At 42.3% G+C, this 21,172-nt stretch overlaps 1 protein-coding gene across 3 annotated transcripts in view; it reads left to right on the top strand.

Annotated features, from left to right (window-relative positions):
• Nucleotides 1–21,172, top strand: part of GFOD2 (Gfo/Idh/MocA-like oxidoreductase domain containing 2) — a 177,584-nt gene that overhangs the window by 83,575 nt on the left and 72,837 nt on the right. For all 3 annotated transcript variants that reach the window (XM_069217565.1, XM_069217566.1, XM_069217567.1), the window contains exon 2: nucleotides 10,012–10,116. The gene's annotated coding sequence lies outside the window, so the exon portion shown is untranslated. The remainder of the gene's footprint in view (nucleotides 1–10,011; nucleotides 10,117–21,172) is intronic.

Here is a 21,172-nt window from a genome sequence, read left to right as displayed (position 1 = left end):
CAATCAGATGCCAGTGGCTTGGATTGGGGAGCATGCTGCGGAGAGTTCTCCGCAGGAGAAAAATGGTCTTCCTCTGAGCAATCCTTTCACATCAGTTGCCTCGAGTTGATGGGCGGCTCCTTTGCGGTGAAATGTTCGACCAAGCACAGAGCCCAATGCTGCATCATTCTTAAAATGGACAATGCAGCAATGGTCCGCTACATCAGTTATCCGGGGGAAACAAGATCAAAGTCCCACTTCAACCTAGTGTGGACGTTTTGGTCCTACTGACTGACCAACCAGATTTCGGTGACAGCGGAACATCTGCCAGGGTAATCTAACCAGATAGCAGACTGGCACTCACTGAATTGGAAAGATACCAGCTCGTGGAATTTGCACCTTGGAGTGTTTCTGGAGATACAATTCAAGAGCAGACCTTTCTTGATGGATCTATTTGCCTCTTGTCTGGATCACAACCTGAATCAGTACTGCAGCTGAAGACCAGATCCCAGTGCAGAAGCAACAGATTTGTTTCTCCAGGATTGGAGCAAGGAGAAAGGATATGCGTTTCCGCCGTTCGCCATGATCATGGGGGTGTCCACCCAAGTCTGGAAACAACAGGCAGATTTTGCATTTGTCACTCCGGTTTGGAGATCTCAAGTCTGGTTATCGGTTCTGATGGAACTTGCTTGGGATTTTCCAATCCGTCTACTCCTGTTTCCAGATCTCCTACTAGATTCCTAGGGGAACCCTCATCACCTGGTCTATCTCATGGCATGTAGGATTACCAGGAGTGCTGGAAAGTCCTGGGCATTTCACAGGAAGCTGCTTCACTGCTTGCTAAAGCCTAGTCGGATAGTACCAACAAGTGATACCTCTTGGTCTGGTCGCGATGGATGGGTGGATGTCATCAAGGACAATTGGATCCTGTGGAGGAGGATACTGTCCACATCATGAATTTTCTTGCTTCCCTGCCTCAGAAGGTTTGGGTAGTGGTCCAGTAACACTTTTATATCTGCCAGTTTGGCAGGCCACTCCTCAGTGAATGGGCATTCGGTAGGGGAGCACCCTTTGGTTTGTAAACTCCTTAGAGGTATTAGACTATCGCTTCCTCCTAAACCTAAATACTCTATACTTTGGGATGCTAATAAGATTATGCTCCTGTTCAAATCTTGGCCTTCGAATAAAAATCTGTCTAGGAAATATCTGTAAAATTAGCTAACATGTTATGCCTGATATCATATTGCAAATACTCAGATGTGAGCTTAGCAGGTAGAGTATTTACTCCGGATGGTGTGACCGTTCACATTTCTAGGATGAAATGAGATTCAAGAATTGCCTAATATACTATGTTTCCAGAGCTTCCACAATTGAACGTTGTAAAAGCATTACAAGCCTATGAATGTATGACAGAGGAACTCCCTCCTCACGGGGAAAGACAGTTGCTCATTGCCCTGACATAACCTCGTAAAGCAGTTTCCTTTCCTAGATTGTCAGATGGGTCAAACGAGCCATGCAGGAAGCTGGTGTTGACACTTCCATTTTGGAAGCTCATTCTGTCGGAGGGGCCACGGCCTCTAAAGCTTTTTCTTTAGGAGTCAGATTAGAAGATATTTTAAATGCGGGAGACTTGCCCTCGGTCTCTACATTTAAGAGGTTTTACTTTAAACCAGTCCAAAACCTGCTATCGCTGGTGGTGTAGAAGCTTTAAACTAGCCTAATCTTTGCCTCCAGTCCTGACATACAATTAAACATTTCCTAGCTTTCATAACAGAAAGTTTCAATTCTAATTTAAGGACGCGGAGGCGAGAATTTGACCAAGCAGTAATCCTTTCTATCCACCCAAGGTGAGGTGATTATGTAATGATACTTTCCTGGAAGACGTTTCTCCTAGTTACATGTAGGTATTTGATGACTTTGTTAGCTGATGGTTCCTTCTGTATCATGCTGGTTTAAATTGTCATCTCTTGACTTGGATTGTGATTTATTAACCCCTCCGCTGCTAAGCTTTTTCCCCCTCCTGTGCTAAGCCTTTTTTTGGCTATTTGGGTGGTTCATGCCGAGGCTCCCATAACTTTTTGTCCACATGAGCTATTCACATCAAACTTGCGTCGTTTCTTCCAACATCCTGGGGATTCTTAAGGTACACAGTGTTTGTAGATTCCCCTTGTGAGGACCGAGAAATTAGCCAAAATACAGCAAAAATATGTTTTTTGGGGAAAAATAGGAAAACAGTACCGCAGAAGAAAGCATCTGTTTTTTCCTGCGATTGGTGTCGACGAAGGGTTTGCGGTGTTAAAACCACCATCTTCCCAGCTTTCACGAACAGGCAGACTAGAACAAAGAAAACACATTTTTGAACAGTTTTGGTATTTTACTGGAACATACCCCCTTTATCCTATTGTTTGTGCTTTCAACCTCCTTACAGTTAGTGACATTAATGGGTATGAAACCAATGGTGGATCCTGGAAAACTATACATTTCTGAAAAGTAGACAAAATTCTGAATTCAGAAAGGGGTAATTTGTGTAGATCCTTTAAGGTTTTCTTATGGAAAGTAACAGTTAAAATGAAAAGATATTGATATTGAGTTGAAAAAACTGTTACTTCGGTCTGTTTTCATCTGTAACTTTTTCTAACTATGGCAGATTTTCGAAAGTAATTTACCGTTACATCCGCTGGACCCTTCTGTTTGCAGGGATATAAAGGGTTTGTAGTCTCTCCGAGAATCCAAGCTACCCCGAGCCAATTCCTGAGCTGCACCTTGGAATGGGTTTTCATTGTGTACCGGGTGTACGGCAATTCATTTGATGACATATTAAGAGTGAAAAATAGATCTTAAGGAAATCTATGTATTTCTGAAATTGGCACAATATGTGGCATTTAGAAGCAGTGGTTATTTGCACATCTCTGAATTTGGGGTACCCATACTAGCATATGAATAACAGGGCTTTTCTCAAAGTGACTTCTTTCTTACACACAGTCTTACATTTGTAAGTTGCAAAGGCTGAATTTGTGGGTACCTATAGTAGCATGTGAACTAGAGGACATGTTTCAAAATGTCTTACATTTGGAAGACGCAAATGCAGAGAAAGACAATGGGTAATAACACTTGTTCTGTATTCTATGTTCCCCCAAGTCTTCCAATAAAAATGGTACCTCACTTGTGTGGGTAGGCCTAATGCCCGCAACAGGAAATGCCATTAAACCCAACGTGGACATATCACATTTTCCCACTGAAAACAGTTTTTTTTTTTTTTTGCAAAGTGCCTAGCTGTAGATTTTGGGTTCAAGCTCAGCCGCCACCATCCAGAAAAATCTAGTAAATCTGTACATTTTTTAAAACTAGTGACCTAGGGAAAGCCAGGAATGGGGGACTTGTGGGACTTTCACTAGGTTCGGTCTCACAGAACTTTTTGCAAATCCCTTAAATATGTCTAAAAAACACATTTCCTCACATTTCTGATATGCAAAGTTCTGGAGTCTGAGGGGAGCCACAAACTTCCTTCCACCTTGTCTTATGAACACGCTTTGGTGCCCTTCATTCTCTACATGTTTTTGGCCCTTCCCTGTTGCATGCCCTTGGCCCAGCCACACAAGTGAGGTATCATTTTTATTGATGGAGGAAGAGGAATGCCTCGTGATAGGAAACTTGTGCCGGCGATGTGATCCCACACAAAAATATGAGAAAAATTAGATTTTTCTTTTTAGCTAAATTTGAGGTTTGCAGGGGATTTTGGGTAAGAAAATTTTGGGAGATCCACGCAAGCCACATCTTCCTGGGCTTCCATAGGTGTCTAGTTTTCAGAAATGTCTTGGTTTGGTTGTTTTGCCTAGATGACTGCTGAGCCCAGGACCAAAAACGCATTTGTCCCCCTTGCAAAAACAGGTTGTTTTGATAGATCATTTTGGTGTGTCCACATTGAGTTTTGGCCCTTTCCCTGTCGCGGACACTTGGCCGATCAACACAAGTGAGGTAGCATTTTTATCGGGGACCGAGGGGATCACTGAGTGGTAGGACATTTCTGTTTATTTCTGTTTCTGGATGAATATGGAACAGAAATGTAAGACAAATGTGTGAATTTAATCACATTTTGAGATTTGCAGGGCGTTGTGGGTAAGAAAACATGCTGGGATCCACAAGAGGCACACCACCCTGTACTTCCCAAGGTGTCTAGTTTCCGAACATATTTAGAGGTGGTAGATTTTCCCTAGATTAGAAGCAAGCACTCTACCAAGTCTCTTACTTCTGTGATGTCCCAAACACTCAAATTGTGAAAAAAAAACGGCCTTAGGTTTTGTTAAAAGACCCCCTAACCCACCAAACTAGTTGGTGGTATGCTTCTTCACTGGGGGCCCTCCTGAGATGCCTAGTGTGTCAGGGGTGTGCTTTGACGCCTGATTAGAGCGGAGCGATGTTTTTTCATGAGTTAAATTCCCAACTGAGAGGAGAAGTGCAATGAAATTGTCTTGTGGATTCCCACCATTGTGGCATGTTTTTAATTGTCGTAACCTTGGGCAAAGGTTAAAAACAGTGATTTTCATAATTTGATATGCTTGAGGCATCACAGACTTAAGAGACTTGGTAGCATGCTCGCTTCTTGTGGTTGTTGATAGTAATTTGGGAAGGTGGGAAAGCTTTCTCTTCTGACCCTCTTCACTGGTATCCAAACGTACTAGTTGGATTTGGCACGAGGGGGAGGGATGGTTCAACATATACATTTTTATTAACGAGAGATTTCACAAAAATTAAATGCACTGTTAATAATTGATAGGTTACAGAGTTGGACCAATGACTCAAAGCTTGTGAGCTGTAAAGCCACTCAATACACCAACCATTATACAGGCTATTCACACTCTTTTCATACATGACACACAAATCATTCACATGCCAGCCGCAGAGCCAACACATTACAACATTCATGACAAGGCACAATGTACAGACAATGTACACCCTGGCAGCGAAAGACCGAAAATAAAATTATTACTGCACAACCATATATTTGTCAAGAACACACACATACTGGTTGAATTTGGCACGACAGTGAGTGATGGTTCAATAGATGAAGTTTTAGTAACATGAGATGTCACAAAAATGAAATGCACTGTTGATAATTGAAATGTCAAAAGACTACCAATGACTCGCAGCTTGTGAGCTGTAAAGTCAAGTGTCAGCTCACTCACATCGCAAGCCAAGCACCAGCCCCTGCACAGCACCAACCAAGCGCCAGTCCACACAAACTGCCAGTCAACACGCATCCCCGTCACATTTGTTTTGACAAAAAAGAATACGCAAATGCAAAACTACAAACGCAACAGCTCTAACTAAATACATCACACTTAGGCCAGCCGTGAAACTGAACAAAAAATATAAAACGATACAGACCAGGCAATGCTCACAGATGCTCCCAAAAAGTTTATTTTTATTTTTTATGTGGTACGTTTAAAAACAAGAGGACACACACAGCCCAGGTTTAGAAGAATAATCAGGGCACTGCATATGACTCTCCTTCTGCACGCATCTTCGCATAAAGACTCTACATTTCTTACAGGGGCTATTTTGTTTTGGGCGTGGGAGGAGTGTGATCAGCAAAGTAGCCATCTTTCAGTCTAGCCACATCCTTTACCACTCCAACTCTGGGAAAACCTGCCTGTTCCTCTACAACAAAGCTGCTTATCACAGATCAAAAGTCATCTTTGACTCTGGAGAACAATCCTTGAACACAACAAAAGCATTAAAGGTTGCTAAATGGAAAAGATGGGTAGCCATCTTCTTATACCAAATGTAAGCCTTACGAATAGCAGTGTTAGGTTCCAACCTCTGATCTACTGTACCTACACTACCCATGTGCTTATTGTAGTTTAAAATGCACACTGGTGAAGTATGTTTACCATTGATGGTAGTCAGCATGTAGACATCCCTCCTGTCTGCAAATTTCACAGTTAGCAGTTCATCATTACACAAGGCACTGCACTGTCCCCTCTCAGTTTTTTACACACTAGCTCCTTTGGTTATCCTTTACGATTAGAGCGGACTGTGCCACGAGCAACAGAGTCCACTATGAACAATTCCCTGAAAAATTGCACACCAGTTATTTAGGTGCAAATAGTGAACTTAGCTGAAAAAGTCTTCTACCAGGTTCCCACACAATTTTCTTATTAACTCCAAAAGTGGATGGACAACCAGGGGGTCAACAGTGGAATCTGTACCAGTGTAGACTCCGAAATAATAGACATCTTAATTCCATAACATGCCCTCTTGCTAGGAATGCACAGCCTTAAAAACAAACAGCCTTGGAACAGGACCAAAGACTCGTCCACAGCTGTTTCTTTCCCTGGAACATAGATCTCTGACAATCGATCTACAGGGTGATCAAGGACAGGCCATATCTTAAAAAGACGGTCACAAACAGGGTGATTTTATGGCTACGCTAAAGCATTATCAACAAAATGCAGCATCTGAAGCAGAAGCAAATACCGATTATGGCTTATGTTTGCAGGAAATAAGGCTGTTGCCATCAAGCGACTTGTAGACCAATATAAACACAGTGACTGCTTCCTTATCAAGCCCATCACAAAAGTTGAACCCAAGAACTTCTTCAACTCTTCCAGAATTGTGGAAGTCCACCGGGTACGTCCAAAGTGGTGCCCAAGTCTGGTACTGTTGTTCCTCACATACTGTCAAGCATACAAATTAGTCTGCTCTACAATATCACCCAAAAATTAATTGTACATAAGCAACTCAAAGAAATTTATAGGCAAAAAGCTTTTAGTATTCACTTCGTGCCCTGCAACACCAGCAAAGGTAGGCAACGCCGGCTGCACCATGTTTGGGGCACCCCAGAGTTCAGATCTTCCTATGGGAAGCCTTTCAGCCCCAGGATGCTGCACTAACCACACGAGTGTTGTCCTCTAAAACAGGCACTTCATCCGCATTGAGAGTGGCTTCATCATCAGATGATTCCTCTCAGACAGAAAATTCACTACCAGAATCTTCACTTCCTCCTCTGCTTCCGATTCAGAGTCAGTCTGATAATCATGGTCGGAGGAAGATTCAAAAGGCATCCCAACAATCTGCTGAGCAGTCATCCTGCAGCTAGCCATGATCCTAATAAAAGTTACTTGACAAATATGTCAACAACAACCAACACTGTGTAAAATAAGTAATAAACAAAGTGTGGCTTTATCACAAAGACCTATATACTCACAAATACCACCTCTCACTTGCCAGAAACAGCTAGACTCGCCTGCACCTATTCTGCACAGACTCAGCAAGCACCAACGATATCCCGCTAAAAAGGAAAAACTAAATAAAATTACACATGACAACACAATACACACAATGCTCAAATCCAAGGATAATTTCTCACAACAATATAACATAGGCTAAGTATGCTGCTATTATCACACCATTTACAAAAACTGGACCATGCACAGCAAAACAGTATAAAAAGTTTTTCTTACCAAACAGAAGCAACTACGCAAAGTGCAGATCTACCACTGCTGGACCTGCAAGCAGTAGTCACAGCAAAGAAATCAAAATTTTTGCACTAGAATAAAAAAGAGAAATAAACATTACGGTCACAAATGCAAACAATGCGCCAGTCTACACACACCAAGTTTGGGGGCAGATGGGCCTAAAATATGGCCAAAACATTCAGCCCCCCTAAAGGGAAGCGACCCTTGCAGCAGCATAGTGAATAAAACATCCCTGGTATCCAATGGTTTCTGCCCCCCTTGAGGGCAGAGGGGCCTAACCAAAAGAGGTTGATCTTCCCCCACATGGAGGGTAGAAATGGCCAAAATATGTGCCCCCCTAAAGGTAGCGGTCCTTGCCCAAGGTGCTGATCCCCAAAATTTCCATTCGTGTCTAGTGGTAGCTGCCCCCTTGGAGGCAAGTGGACCTACAAAAAGAGACTAATCTGCCCCCTAGGTGCGGGGCAGAAACTGCCAAAATAATTGCCCCCTACATGGAGCGACCCTTGCCCAAGGGGTCTTTCCCCAAAATTGCAAAATGTTAAATCCCTGGTGACCTACTGGTTTCCTTGGAGGCAGATATTTCTCTCTCTCTCTCTCTCTCTCTCTCTCTCTCTCTCTCTCTCACACACACACACACTCTACACCCTCTTTTTTTTGGTAGGATGGAAATTTACGCTGTTTTGTCTTTCTCAGGGACGGACTCAACTAAACAAGACTAAATTTCAGGGGGAGTGTCCACAAAGCATCTTAAAGGGCGTTCTGATCCTGGATTGGATGAACTGTGTTTCTCTTGATGTTCTTTCACAAAGTCTTATGGGAAATGAAGTTTTGATATTATGTTGTTTACAGAGTGTTCTAATAGCTGCTGGTAAATAAAAAGTGAAGAAAGAACAGCCTAATCCTCGCCTCCTTGTCCTTTTTAGAATTGAAACTTTCCTTTACGATAGCTAGGAAATTTTTCATTCCCATTGGTATTATAAATGTTTCATTTACACACAGATTACATGTTTAAAGCAGCCGATATCTCTTTTATGAAAGCATGTGGAAAAGGAGGAACGACTAGGGCACTCGGACGTGGAATTACTGATTGCTCTGTTAAAGTCCTCATTTCTTAGTGAACCTTTATGGCCCAAATCATAATAAATGGAGCAGATTTCACTCTTAGTCCAACACCTCTGAAGTCACTAGTACCTCTGAGGGTGGGGGAAATATGGCTCATTTCCCAGGCTGATCGTAATGATGGTCCAGGCATTGTTGTTTTTGTTTAACTGTATTGAATTGTTATATGTAAAGTGCACCAGTACTTGCAGTTGTGCAAGAATAGTATATAAAACTCTTAATTAAATGGACACAGAAAGAAATAGGTGATTGCATACAGTTGGGGAATTCTGGGGGTTGAGTGAGGAAAGGAAGTAGGGATGAGTGAGGAGTTTAAAACCCTAGTTTCACTAGGACTGTCAGGCCAGCCACCTCGCTTGATGCTGCCTTGTATCACACAGTATCTTATACAGGCAGTCGGAGAAGAGACTTTTTCAAACACTGGACTCTTATGTAAGCTGAAATTGTGTATGCTGTAAGTTTCCAGCTTGTATTTTAAAGCTCTGTCTGATCTCAATTCTTAGTGGGATTTACAATTTCTTGTGAAAAACTCTGGTGCTGGTGTTCGTGCTGTTGTGAAGTGTAGGGGTAAAGTGTTTAGACTATGGCAGTGTTCCAAAGCCCTCTCCTCTTGCCCTTTCACATAGGATCACACAGTGTAAATTATTCAGTGGTTGGCAGGTCTTCTAGGTATCCCAAACATTTTAAATTCCATTTTAGAAAACATATTTTTGACAGTCAAGAGTGGCACCTACATGTACTGTGTATGTTGTGCAGGTTAGAGCTTCTATGGGTGTTGCAAGAGACAGATAGCTCTGCCAGGAGGTACTTGAATGGCTCAGTTGGAGATTGACTCGGCAAGAAGACCATTGACTTTTGTGTGAGGTGTGTTTATGTGTAAGTTTTTGAAGAGCGTAATATACCTGTAAATAATCATTAAAGAGGCTTCAAATGTACCAGACCATACATGGACATTGAGTTTTGGCTAAATTACGGAAACCATGTAATATGGATCAGTGACCTACACTAAAACTCCAAACAACAGATGTGCGGAAGATAAATGATGCTAAATGAAAACAATGTTGTTTTGCATAAATGTATCAAAGCATTGGTGCCTTAGTAGTTCCTCACATTTTTTAAAGTAGAAAAATACATTTTGGCGCTAGATCTGGTTGCCTATGTTTTGAATATTGTCCAAACTCCTTTTGAACAAACTCCTTTAGATGTTGTTTTCAAGTAGTGATTCATAAAAAAGATTTTTACCAGTGTCTTAAAGAATTTTGTTATGATTGATCCCAAGAAGGTAGCATTTTAGACGCTAGAACTTACCACTCATTTTGGTATTCAGTACAAATGTATATTTGGCTGGAAAGGAGGCTGTGAAACACTGCATTTGTATTAAAATAAAAAACTTCGATAAGATTGACATTATGGATTTTTTTTTTTTTTTTTTCAGGAATATAATCTGAGGATTCAGATGACTGACGATTTATGAGCTGTTGTAAATGCTCAAGAAACACAAGGCCCCAGATTTGCACAGGAGAAGGTGATTGGGTTCATGGTGAGTCAGCATTTTGAATGTTTCCATTTCATTTTTTTTTTTTTTTTACTCAATCTGCAAAAGATATTGGAAGCAACAATATAACACGTTATCACAGCAAAAATAAAATGCACTTTAATATTAAAAAGCTGAAACTAAAGTTAGTATAAGAATAACACAAAGTGTTTAAAAATGCAATCAAAGAGTTCCTTCAGTATTTAGTTGATTATCTAGAAGGATGTTGATCTTTTGGGAGAAACACGCACTAAAAGTAACCAGAAGAGGTCATCACACCTTAAAATGCACATTTCTAAGACTATATCCGTATTGAGGTCCAGAACATTAATTTCCAGTCATTTCACTCAGAATACCTCACTGTTTTCACAAATGGCTGAAGCACTCCAAAAGTAAATTGTCACCGAGTGTTGCACCAAGAAGATTCTTCTGTACAAAAGCTCAGCCTTTCTCTAAGGTTTCTAATTTCAAAATGTCTCAGTTGTTGGATTAATCAACTCCTCCCAAAGGGTACAATACAGGTAACCTAGGAATAGGAAGAAGCAGATACATCATCACATTCAAATTTGGTTTTAATTTACAGTATATTTTTCCAACTTTCTATTCTTGCTTCAAGTTGCAGAGTACCCAAGTTGAGTTTTAAGTAAGGAATTTGTATGCACACATTGCACTCCATTGATAGATGCTGTTCAGTTTTCACAGACTGCTTATGCTCAAAATATAGCAGGGGCATGGGACCATGTCTTGCCTCATTTGAACTATTATATTGACCCCTCCTCCCACCCCCTGCGTTCTCTGTAGTTGAATTATGATCCGTTAATATATACTTATTTCATACACGAAGAGAGCAGGAGATTAATAGATGAGTTAAGCAGTCGGGCCCTCATAAACCTAAGCTACAAGATATTCCCTCTGTTATTTAATTTGTTTACTCCTTAATGTTGCTTGAGGGTGTTTGTTGCATCGGGGACTCCATTTCATCTCTGTGACAGCACAGACACACACACACACACATAAAGTAATATCGGTTTGTGTCTCCTTGCCTTTCTGGACCTGCTGGATCCTCTTCCTTTTGTGTGCTGATACAGGCCTGTGCTGCTTGTGATGATGGTGGCTTGCAGAATGCCCTTGGAGCTGTTCTGGAACCAGCTTTGATGTGCCAGGGTTGGGTCAGGTCGTGGTGCTAAAAGGCACTGTTAGAGACAGCAGGTGGTGGTATCTAAGGTTGAGGGCACAATAGAGCTACTTCCAGTATCTGAGATTCACTGGTTGCAGGAGTGACATCATGGATTCCGATGTGTGACCTAAATGGGGGTAATTGCAATCTCAGTGTTACTAATTTTCCCTTCATTTTCAGGGAAACTGGGATGCCATAGGATAGGTGCTACCCTTTCTCAGTCCAGGGAGAAATGTTCCTCCCTGCTTTGCTTTCCAATTTTTAATGCTTCATTGCCTTTTTTATGGTTAACCCGTTTTTATTTGAGTACTTTTGACTGAGAGTAATAATACAGTACTGTCAAGACCACTGGAAAAAAATAATGGGGAGTGGCTAGCTGTCGCCTGATATCCATCCGAGTAATGAAGGAATGAGTGAATGTTCGCACAGATGGATTGTTGGGAAAACAGTGCCACAATCTTTCACCTAATAATCCTCATAATTTCTTACCAGTAAAGATAGCATTTTTGGTTATCCGGGTGTGCGTGCATTGATCTCTTGCAAGGAACCACGCTTTATGTTGATATTTATGGTGATTGTGATAACACTGTTTTTATCAAAAGCTTCGGAATGGTACAATGCATTTCTATACTGCAATTAGTACCTTGGCACGTGCAGGGTAAACAGTGTGCTTTTTATTCATATGTTAAACTAATGTAAACAATGACCTCAAATTTTAGATGCCAATTCAAATAAAAATGAATAGCTGAAACATGATTGAACGCATCCACTCATTCCTATGAATACATATAAAGTGGATATTTAAAAACAGAGTAACATTTTGCCAAATCACAATGTAACTGGGTGTTGTAAAAGCTATTAAATAATTCTAATTATGTGTGAGAAAACATATTTTCGTTACTCAAACCATTTTTGGAAAGGTTTGCCAAATTCCTTTAAAGAAAGTAATACTATTTCTAGCTGTGAAGGTTATCTCAAGTCTTCAAAAATATCGTTGCTACTACTTTTCAATACCAGTCAGAATCATTAGGTTACTTTTTTCCCAACTTCATTGGTGTCCAGTATCAACAGAAAATGTGCTTTCGGCTAACGTGTACCTATTAGACCTGTGATGCCAACATTAACTTTTTGTATTGATCATAAGTAACTCATATTCTGATATTTCTAGCCCCAATTCTATGTCGGGACCAGAGGCGAGGATTATGCTTTCTTTCTTCACTTTAATATAACCATTTAAAAAATCAGCAGCTATTTAATATCACAGCAAACTAAACAAGTCTAACATCCAACCAGGTGACAGGAGTCCAAAACATAGTCCCTCATTGCTATTCAGACTCCTTCTTTCATCGCTATTCAGCAGCATCAACTAAGCCACTTTTCTGCTCTATGCTTTGTTTGTAGAATTTGTTTATCTCGCTGATAAAAGCACTAATTGCCTTCACTGTCAAATGTTTTTTCCCCTTCTAGATTCCTACTCCTGGTTGCAGGACTACACCGTGCTCCTTACGCGACTTATTCTGTCAGTTTCCACTGGACACTGCAGTGCATTCTACCACCCACTAGAGGGCGCTGGGGGCCCCGGGTCTCTGTGGCTCTGCGACACATGTCTCTTGTCAAATCAGAGGGAAGCCTACTAGAGCCACTGAAGTCTTGTCCGGCGTGCGGACCTCTCACAGGGGTTTCTGTTTTCCCACCCTCTTACCATGATGACCCCCTTCCCCGGTATTCTTTATCTGTGATGCCCTTCAGTGTTGGCATTTGCCGGTCATGCAGGCCGGATCCAGGACATGGTTCCCAGATAAGCCCCATGGATACATAAGGCAAGAGTGTCCCATGGCTTACGCCCTCACAATTGTGTGGCCCCCGGCCCACCTACGTTTACTGGGTTCCCCAGTGCCATCGCCACAGTCTGCATGTACAGTACAGGGACCTATCCATGTTGTATTGTGCAGCCTCAGTCCTCTACCTTAACTGGGGCCCAACAGTTAATACACAACATATAAGTGGGTTAGCAATCCATCTCCTGAGCTCCTCTCACGCAGAGCAAAATGGCCTTCTTGGCTCAGGCCACCTAACCTCGCCCCCCCGTTAACTAGCTCACATGACACAGGCCCATCAAGATCATAGTGTCCTGCCCCTGAACCAGTTCCCAATTCAAAGGTCATGTTGGATATGTTAAATCCAGACAACCTCTTTTACTCCAGCTCTGTGGAGTGAGCCCCAGAGGATAAGGTAGTGAAATACATGGCAGGACATCTTTGCAACCCCTTAGAGAAAGAAAACCGCAATCGCCTTTGGGCGGAGTGTCCCTGCCTCATCCTAGAAGGAAAGGTTGCCCTGACTCCTGACATAGATCCAAGATGGCCACCTTCTTGGCCAAATTTATTAAAGATCCCAAAAAGGGCATCAATACGTCATGGCGCTCTTGCCAAGATAAGTTGTTGAATGCCATAGGCCCCATGACTGACGAAGATATTAGAAATGGCAGAAGAGGCCAAGGTCTCGGGCTCCTTCATCCCTCCGAATGTTCTCTCCGGATGGTCACAGTGCTCTATTATACTCTTGGGAAACGTGAACTGCGCACTCTCTACTGAGCGCCAATGATTGCTGTTAATCAGGGTCGATCCTTCACTGGGAGACCTGGCCTCCTCAGAGGTGGGCGCTGTGGCCCAGTGAGGCCAGTTCTGGGACCCCTTCATGAATGACTTGAGAAAGTTTGTGGCCACATTTGCCCCACTTGAGAAAGCCCAGACTAACATCCAGCATATATTTACCTCAGGGGGTTCCCAGTTGGCCGGTTGTGGTAGGAGCCACATGACCGCACGCTTTGCTTCTTCAAGTCCTACAGGGACAAGGCTCTGGACGTGGCCAGTGGCAACACAACGCACACTTCACCCCCTTGTTCCCCACGGTAGGCTAGCAGTTCCACTGACAAGACTGTTTCAAGGGCCACTCTTGCAATTTCTTTACCAACGGTAAGTGTTCTCCATTCTTCTCGACAAAGGGTAGGGGGCCATCTGGCACTTTTCCTACAGGCATGGACTGCTATCACCTCAGACGCCTGGGTCCTACAAACTGTACAGAGTTTCGGCATTGAGTTTTACCAGTTCCCCAGACAAGAGTCTTGGCCGTGCCCCATCTGCTTCTCCCAGCACGCTTCAGCGCTTATTGTCAAGGAAGTTGAGGCCCTCTTAGAGAAAGGGGCCATGTGTCATTCGGTGACGCATCCCAACGAGTTCCTCAGCAATATTTTCCTGGTAGACAAGACCAATGGGGGCCAGAGACCAGTAAAAACCTCCGGAAATTCAACAAGTGTCTAGTCTTCCTCCACTTCAAAATGGGGGGCATCCACCTCCTCCGAGATGTTTTGCTACCATCAAACTGGAGGGTGCATCCAGACTTAAAATATGCTTACCTGTCAGTTCCTATCTTTCTTCCTCACCGCCCATTTCTGTAGTTAATCTGGCATTCGCAGACCTTCAAACTCTCCACATCCCCATTTGGCCTTTCATCAGCACCCTGGTGCTTCACAAAGGTCCTCAAGCCTGTGGTAGAGTATCTTCTGGTGCAAGGGATAAGACTCTTCGTCTATTTGGACGACGTTCTCCTGTTAGCCCAATGGCCCCAGAAATTATCCCTTCAACTTCAGATGGTGGTAAACCTCTTGCATGGCCTGGGATTTGTCATCAACGAGAAAAAAATGCTTCTGCACTCTCTCAGATAACAACCTTCCCAGGCTTTGTGATCAATTCCACCACAGCCTCTTTGAGCCTTCCATCTTGGAAAATGGCACAGATTTGCCACAATTTAAGCTAAATGCTGCCCAAACCTCACATGCCACCCAGGCAGATTGCACGTCCGGTGAACCTTCTTTCGTCCTCGATCCAGGCGATCTTACTGGGTCCCCTTCACTGTCAAGCTCTGCAGGTCATCTCCTACAAAAAGTTTTAATCTACTTCCAATCTGTACCTCTGTCAGATGAGGCAAATAATTGGTGGGTCACACACATGGAAGCATGGGTCTTTGGGTTTACTCCTGATTTGGTCAGACTCAGACAGCAGCTTGTCAGGATGGGGTGCCAGGTGTGGGGATTTCTCCACAGGAGAAGTTTGGTCAGTGCAAGAACGGAGCTTACATATCAATTGTTTGGAGCTCCTCTCTGATTCTTTCACGGTAAGATGTTGGACCATAGACAGAATTCAATTCATCGTTCTCCTAAAGATAGCTAACATTTCTGAAGTGTGTTAAATCACACATTCTAGGCTCTGGCAGAGTTAGTGAAGAATTTTCAGCATTTTTGCCTGGAGAATCATATTTCTTTCACAGCAGAATATCTGCTGGCGATGGAGAATATCACCAGGCGATATTGGACGCTCCCAGGGCTTTTGCAGCACACTGAACTCCTTCAGTCCAAGATCTGGGCCGACAGTACGACCAAACAGTTTGTCAGCTTGGACATGATGGATAAATTGATCTTTGCGACAGGGTGTGGCTCCCATGGGCGCGGATTTAGTTCAGGTCCTCAATTTCGTTTCCTCCTTGGCTATGGGAGGAATTGCCTATCCGTCTATTAATACATTTTGGGTGGCTGTTTCAGCAGGTCATGCTCCAGTCGATGGGGCACCGGTCGGGAGCATCCTAATGTTTTATGGTTGCTTAGAGGAATTTGCCTTTACCTTCCACAAGAACCCTGTTATTCAACATTGTGGTATGTAAACCACGTCCTAAATTTTTCTGTCTTGGCAACCAAACCGATTTCTATCTTGAAAGGAGCCTTCAGCAAACTGGCAATGCTTCTTTATCTGCTTTTGTGCAGACCTGTCTCTGATGTGAGAACGCTTGATCTTTCTGGTAGGGTATTTTCCCCTGATGGAGTTTCCTTTAATGTAAATAGACCAACCAAATCTAATACTCGGGTAATCTTTTACCTAGCTTTTCAGGATGTCCCTAAGTTGTGTGTGGTTCAGTGTCTTAAGGCTTATGAGCTAATGACTGAAGAAATCTGCCCTCCGGCAAAAGGCAACTGCTCATAGCACTATGGAAGCCATACAAAGCAGGGTCATCTCCCACGATAGCCTGCTGGGCTTGTTGGGTAATGCAGTAGGCCGGTATTGATAACAGGATTATTGGAGCTCACTCAGCTAGAGGAGCAATGGACTTGAAAGTTTTTTGTTTGGGTGTGCATCTGGAGGACAAAATGAATGCAACGGACTGGTCCTCAGACACCTCCTTTAAGAGGTTTTACTTTAAGCTGATATTAGAGGTGACTTGGTTGGTGGTAAATAAGCTTTGAACTAGCATAATCCCTTGCCTTCGTTCCTGACATAGAATGAAAATTTGCCTAGCTTCCGTTACAGAAAGTTTCAGTTCTATTAAGGACACGGAGGAGAGGATCATCCCACTCGACAATGAATACCATGTGCTTTCCCTCCCCATTCTGGAGTAAGTAATTCTTTTTCAGATTGGTTGACATTTAGTTATGAGATGTGTTCTCTGTATGATCATATTTAGCCTCCTCTAATTTCTGGTTTACGCTTATGACTGTAATATGATGAGGACCATTCCTCGGACAAGTCATTTATGTGTCTATTTCTTCATAGAATCTGATGGTTCAAAATAGACAAATTAACATTGATCGGCGGCGTGATTCATGAAGTAAGAGGGAGTGAACAGCTTCAAGGGACTATGGGACTCCAGTCACCTGATTGGATGTTGGGTTTGTTGTGGTTCCCTAGTGTTCTGCTAAGAGTAGTTTATTTTTTTTTTATATTCTTAAATGGCTGCTGTTTTTTAAATGATTATAATAAAGCAAAGAAAAAAGCATAATTCTCGCCTATGTAATAGATTTGAAACTTTCTGTTACGGAAGCTAGGCAAATTTCCATTCTTCATAATAGTCAAATGGACTGTGGAAAAAGCTCTCCGTGGAGATATAGCCATTCTCACTGTAAACAAAACAAAAAAAACTTAGACCCATTGAGCCGTTGATTATCCACCCAAAATGAATCTTTATCTTGGAAATATGCTTTGTGTGATTTTATACGTTCAACAATGGCTGGTTTTATCAACTCCTGTCCAAGGCATCTAAGCTATATTCGTCATACATTCAACAATGGCTGGTTTTATCAACTCACATCCAAGGCATCTAAGCAGTATTCTTGACATAACTCAAAAAAGTTGGATTTTGCCTCCTTTACGTACATGAGTTTATTTAGGCCACTGTTTCTCCAAACCTTCAAAATACCCTTTTATGATGTAATAATCTCTCTGGATTATTCCATATTGGAGGAAAATCCCAGTCATTATGAAGGACAAAGACTTAGGTTAAAACTGACCTTTTATAGGGGAAGAGCTGATATGTAGCATCTGTACAGGGCTGCAGGTATAAATCTGTGTGTCCCTGACTAGAATCGCCATACTATCTCAGTTAGTCTCTCTATAGCCTGGTTTGTGAGGGCTGTAGTGATTCTCACACAAAAGAGGGAACTATTTAGACATTCAGCTCCCTCTAGTTCATAACTGGCTTTGGAGGCTTGCTCCGATATTGGCAAAACAAGTAAAGAAAGATTTGTAAATGATAATTGTGAAATGCATTTATATAGCACTTATTACCCCTGATGGGAAGTTGAAGTGCTTTGCGGTAAGCAGCATGCTACTCCAGAACTCAAGATTTGAGGTTAATTGTAGATTAGTACATTTGTTTTATTTCTTTTCTTTGTGAGTTAGTTGCATTAGGTCTGTGTTCTTGGTTTCATATATATTTAGTAAAGATGAGAGGAGGGGTAGAATGATGGGAGAGGATTTGAAAGGGAAAGTGATAGATTGTTTTTTTTAATTGTGTTTGTGTCTTTTATTTGGGTGACATGGGTAAAAAAAAAAAAAAAAAGGAGCGGAAAGTTGGAGAAGGATGTTTTGGGTTTAAGAGTAGTCGAAAATGTTAAAGATGAGTCAGAGAGATTAGTGATGGGACAAAGGCTGAAAGCAGGATTTTTTTTTCCCCCTCCTTTTTTAATATAAAAAACTGAAATTAACTTTTAAATAAACATTTGCAGATGTCACTTGGTAAGGTTGTATTGGCTGGAAAATACCCTGCTATATAAATACCCATATGTGCACAGATCTGATGTGCACATTTATCTTGTGGTGAAATATGCAGCTTTTTCATTACCTTATTAAAGTTTTTATTAGCAGACATAAACTTTTCTTTATATGCACCTACATGTACACAGAAGCAGCAATTACAGCATTGGCCTTGATGGGCCTCCTTTTTTGGGGGTGGAGTGGGGGGTTTACTCCACTGGTGACGAGTTGGATAACAATAGCAGCTCCTCTGCAGTAGCAGAAGAGTGTTTCCCCCCCAACTATTGCCCACACTGGAAGGGATGATTGTGGCTATTTGCCCTAGTGGTAAAGCTCTGGGTCCAGATGAAGTCCCCATGGATCTGTTCAAGAGCAATCAAGACCTGTGGGCCCCCGTGGTAGCCAACGTCTTAGAGCAGCGATTTCCTCCATCATGATTCCATCTTGGTCCAACTCCCTTCTTCTGAATTTCAAGAAAGGCAACAGAGAGAACCTCAGTTGTTATTGCCCAGTCTCCCTCCTGGTCTCTTACTGTGAAAGTGGTGGGTCATGTCTTACTCTACCACCTGGGAGTTTGGGCGGAGGAGAGCTGCACTCTCTTAGATATCCGGTGTGGGTTCAGGAGGGGAATGGGGACGGACTATCAGTGCCTTAACCTCTCCCTTTTTCCAGGGAAGTATATAATCGCAAATCAAGGTGCGCTACATATGGGCTTTATGGATCTACCCAGTGCCTTTGACCGCGTGTCCCCCTCTAAATTATGAGGCATTATGGAAGGTCTCAGCATTGACAGGTGTTCTCAATTCCATCATGGAAGTCTGTTGCTACTCAAATGCTGCAGTAAGGTTCAGACTGGGGGAGCACGTGCTCTGAAACGTTTGAGGTGTGTAGGGCGTCCTGGCACTTTTCTATTTTCCCTCTATATCAATCACTTGGGGACGAAGTTAGTATTAAGATATAGGACATGCCCCAGATCGGAAGGCACTGTGTACCGGCCCTATTGTATGCTGACGATGCTGTCATCATTGGCCGCTCACACATAGAGTTGCAGCATCTTTTGGATACATTTGCATCCTTTAAGAAGGGGCTTGATATGAAGATTAACACCAGTAAAGTCTTTGTAATGTCTTGGGGCTATGGGATGAGTCCAAGACCTATCTTTCGGCTTATGGCTACTCCTGTCAAACATGTGGCTAATTTTAATTGTCATGGGATAACTTTTATTTGTAGGGGATCCTGGCAACTACAGCTAGAAAACAGAAACAACCAGTTTGCTGTTTACTCCTCTGCTACTAAATTAGACAAAAGGTTGCTACCTCATATGCTGGTCATTTACTGTGCAAAAGGTGTTGGTCTGGCAATTTACGGAGCGGGGTCTGGGTAAACCTATGCGGTTTTGCCCCCCTAAAGACCACAGAAAACATATAAACACGTTGCCTACTGGCCCTACCCCCGTCCACTATCTTTATGATCAGCCACAAGGAGTTAGGGCTTACCTACCTTGAGGACCACCTAAAGATATGTCCAATGCGGTTATGGGAAAGGGTCTGGGTAAATGAGCCCCCCTCCTAAAACATAATGTTAATTGAGGATTGTCTGTCCCTTTCGCAATCCCTAGAGATTCTTTGGTTGGGGGCATCCATAACATGGACTGCGGCCCTGGTTAGATGGAATTTGTTCAGAGACCCTTCACGTTCATTGCCCACGATGGCCAAAAACACACTTCGAGATATATGTTGCACAAATTGGGAGGACATGAGATGGACCAAGGTGTCTGTATTCTCGTCTGTTCTCTGTAGCTTAACCCACTCAGGAACATCCAACTGTTCTTGTTGTACGATGCTTCACACTACCAGCACTTTATACTGCTCAGATTTTGTCTTAACCTATTTCACAGGTGGTTTACTTTCCCCCAGCGCGTAACCTCTTGTCTTACCTATGCAATCAGAAGTTAGCACACACCACTTTACATGTCATTTTTTGTGCTTTTTATTCTTATTATATGTCTTTGGGTTTAAAACTGTTATTAGTCAAGTGCAGTCTGCAACATTGCACAGAAGCTTTGCACTTTCTACAACCTCTGAGCTCAGATAAGATCACTTTCACTGTACATACCTTCCTGAAGCTGGAGCCTAAGGCAAGGAAGCTGCTTGGATAGTCTCCTACATAGTAACAAGCCCTTGTGCTCTTTGGTTTTAGATTTACCTTAGCTTTATCTTGGCAGCCCAGACACTTTTATGTTAGTGCTGTGATTGTGTGCATTCAATGTATTTTTGGGACTTTATGGAATATGATGTAACAACGTCTTGGCCCGTGGCTCAATTTTTCTCTTATAAGCCATAGGCAGGTCTTCAAATTCAATGTTGTCATCTGCATTTTAACCTGAGATTGTGCTTAATTTGCACCTTTATTTTATTTCCACTCTGAGGACTTTTTATGAATTTGTGTTGTTTTATTGTGTTTTATTACACTTGTTTGTATTTTACTTTTGTGGTTTGTATCAATTTGACCGACTAAAGTTGATTTGAATTGACATTGTTCAAAATACATGTCTTTTGTGATGTAATATACAGTTTTCTCCTAATATGATTGTATGTGCTTGTAACAAGAAGAAAGTTCTGTGTACAATGGCACATGTATAACAAGAACTTCCTCTCTACACTGTGAGAAGCAGAGTTGGCCATTTAGGAGTATACTGTTGTGGTACATTGTTGTGTAGCAAGTATAGTTGCCATGTGGGGATGAGCCAGCTCTTGAGTAATAATCTGAAACTAGGGTGGTTGTCGGTGGATCTTGTTTGCAGGTA

Source organism: Pleurodeles waltl, chromosome 12 (assembly GCF_031143425.1).
Source record: "Pleurodeles waltl isolate 20211129_DDA chromosome 12, aPleWal1.hap1.20221129, whole genome shotgun sequence".
In the NCBI taxonomy this organism is placed as follows: domain Eukaryota; kingdom Metazoa; phylum Chordata; class Amphibia; order Caudata; family Salamandridae; genus Pleurodeles; species Pleurodeles waltl.
Note: the sequence above shows the minus strand (reverse complement) of the source record. Positions and strands in the feature narration are given on the sequence as shown.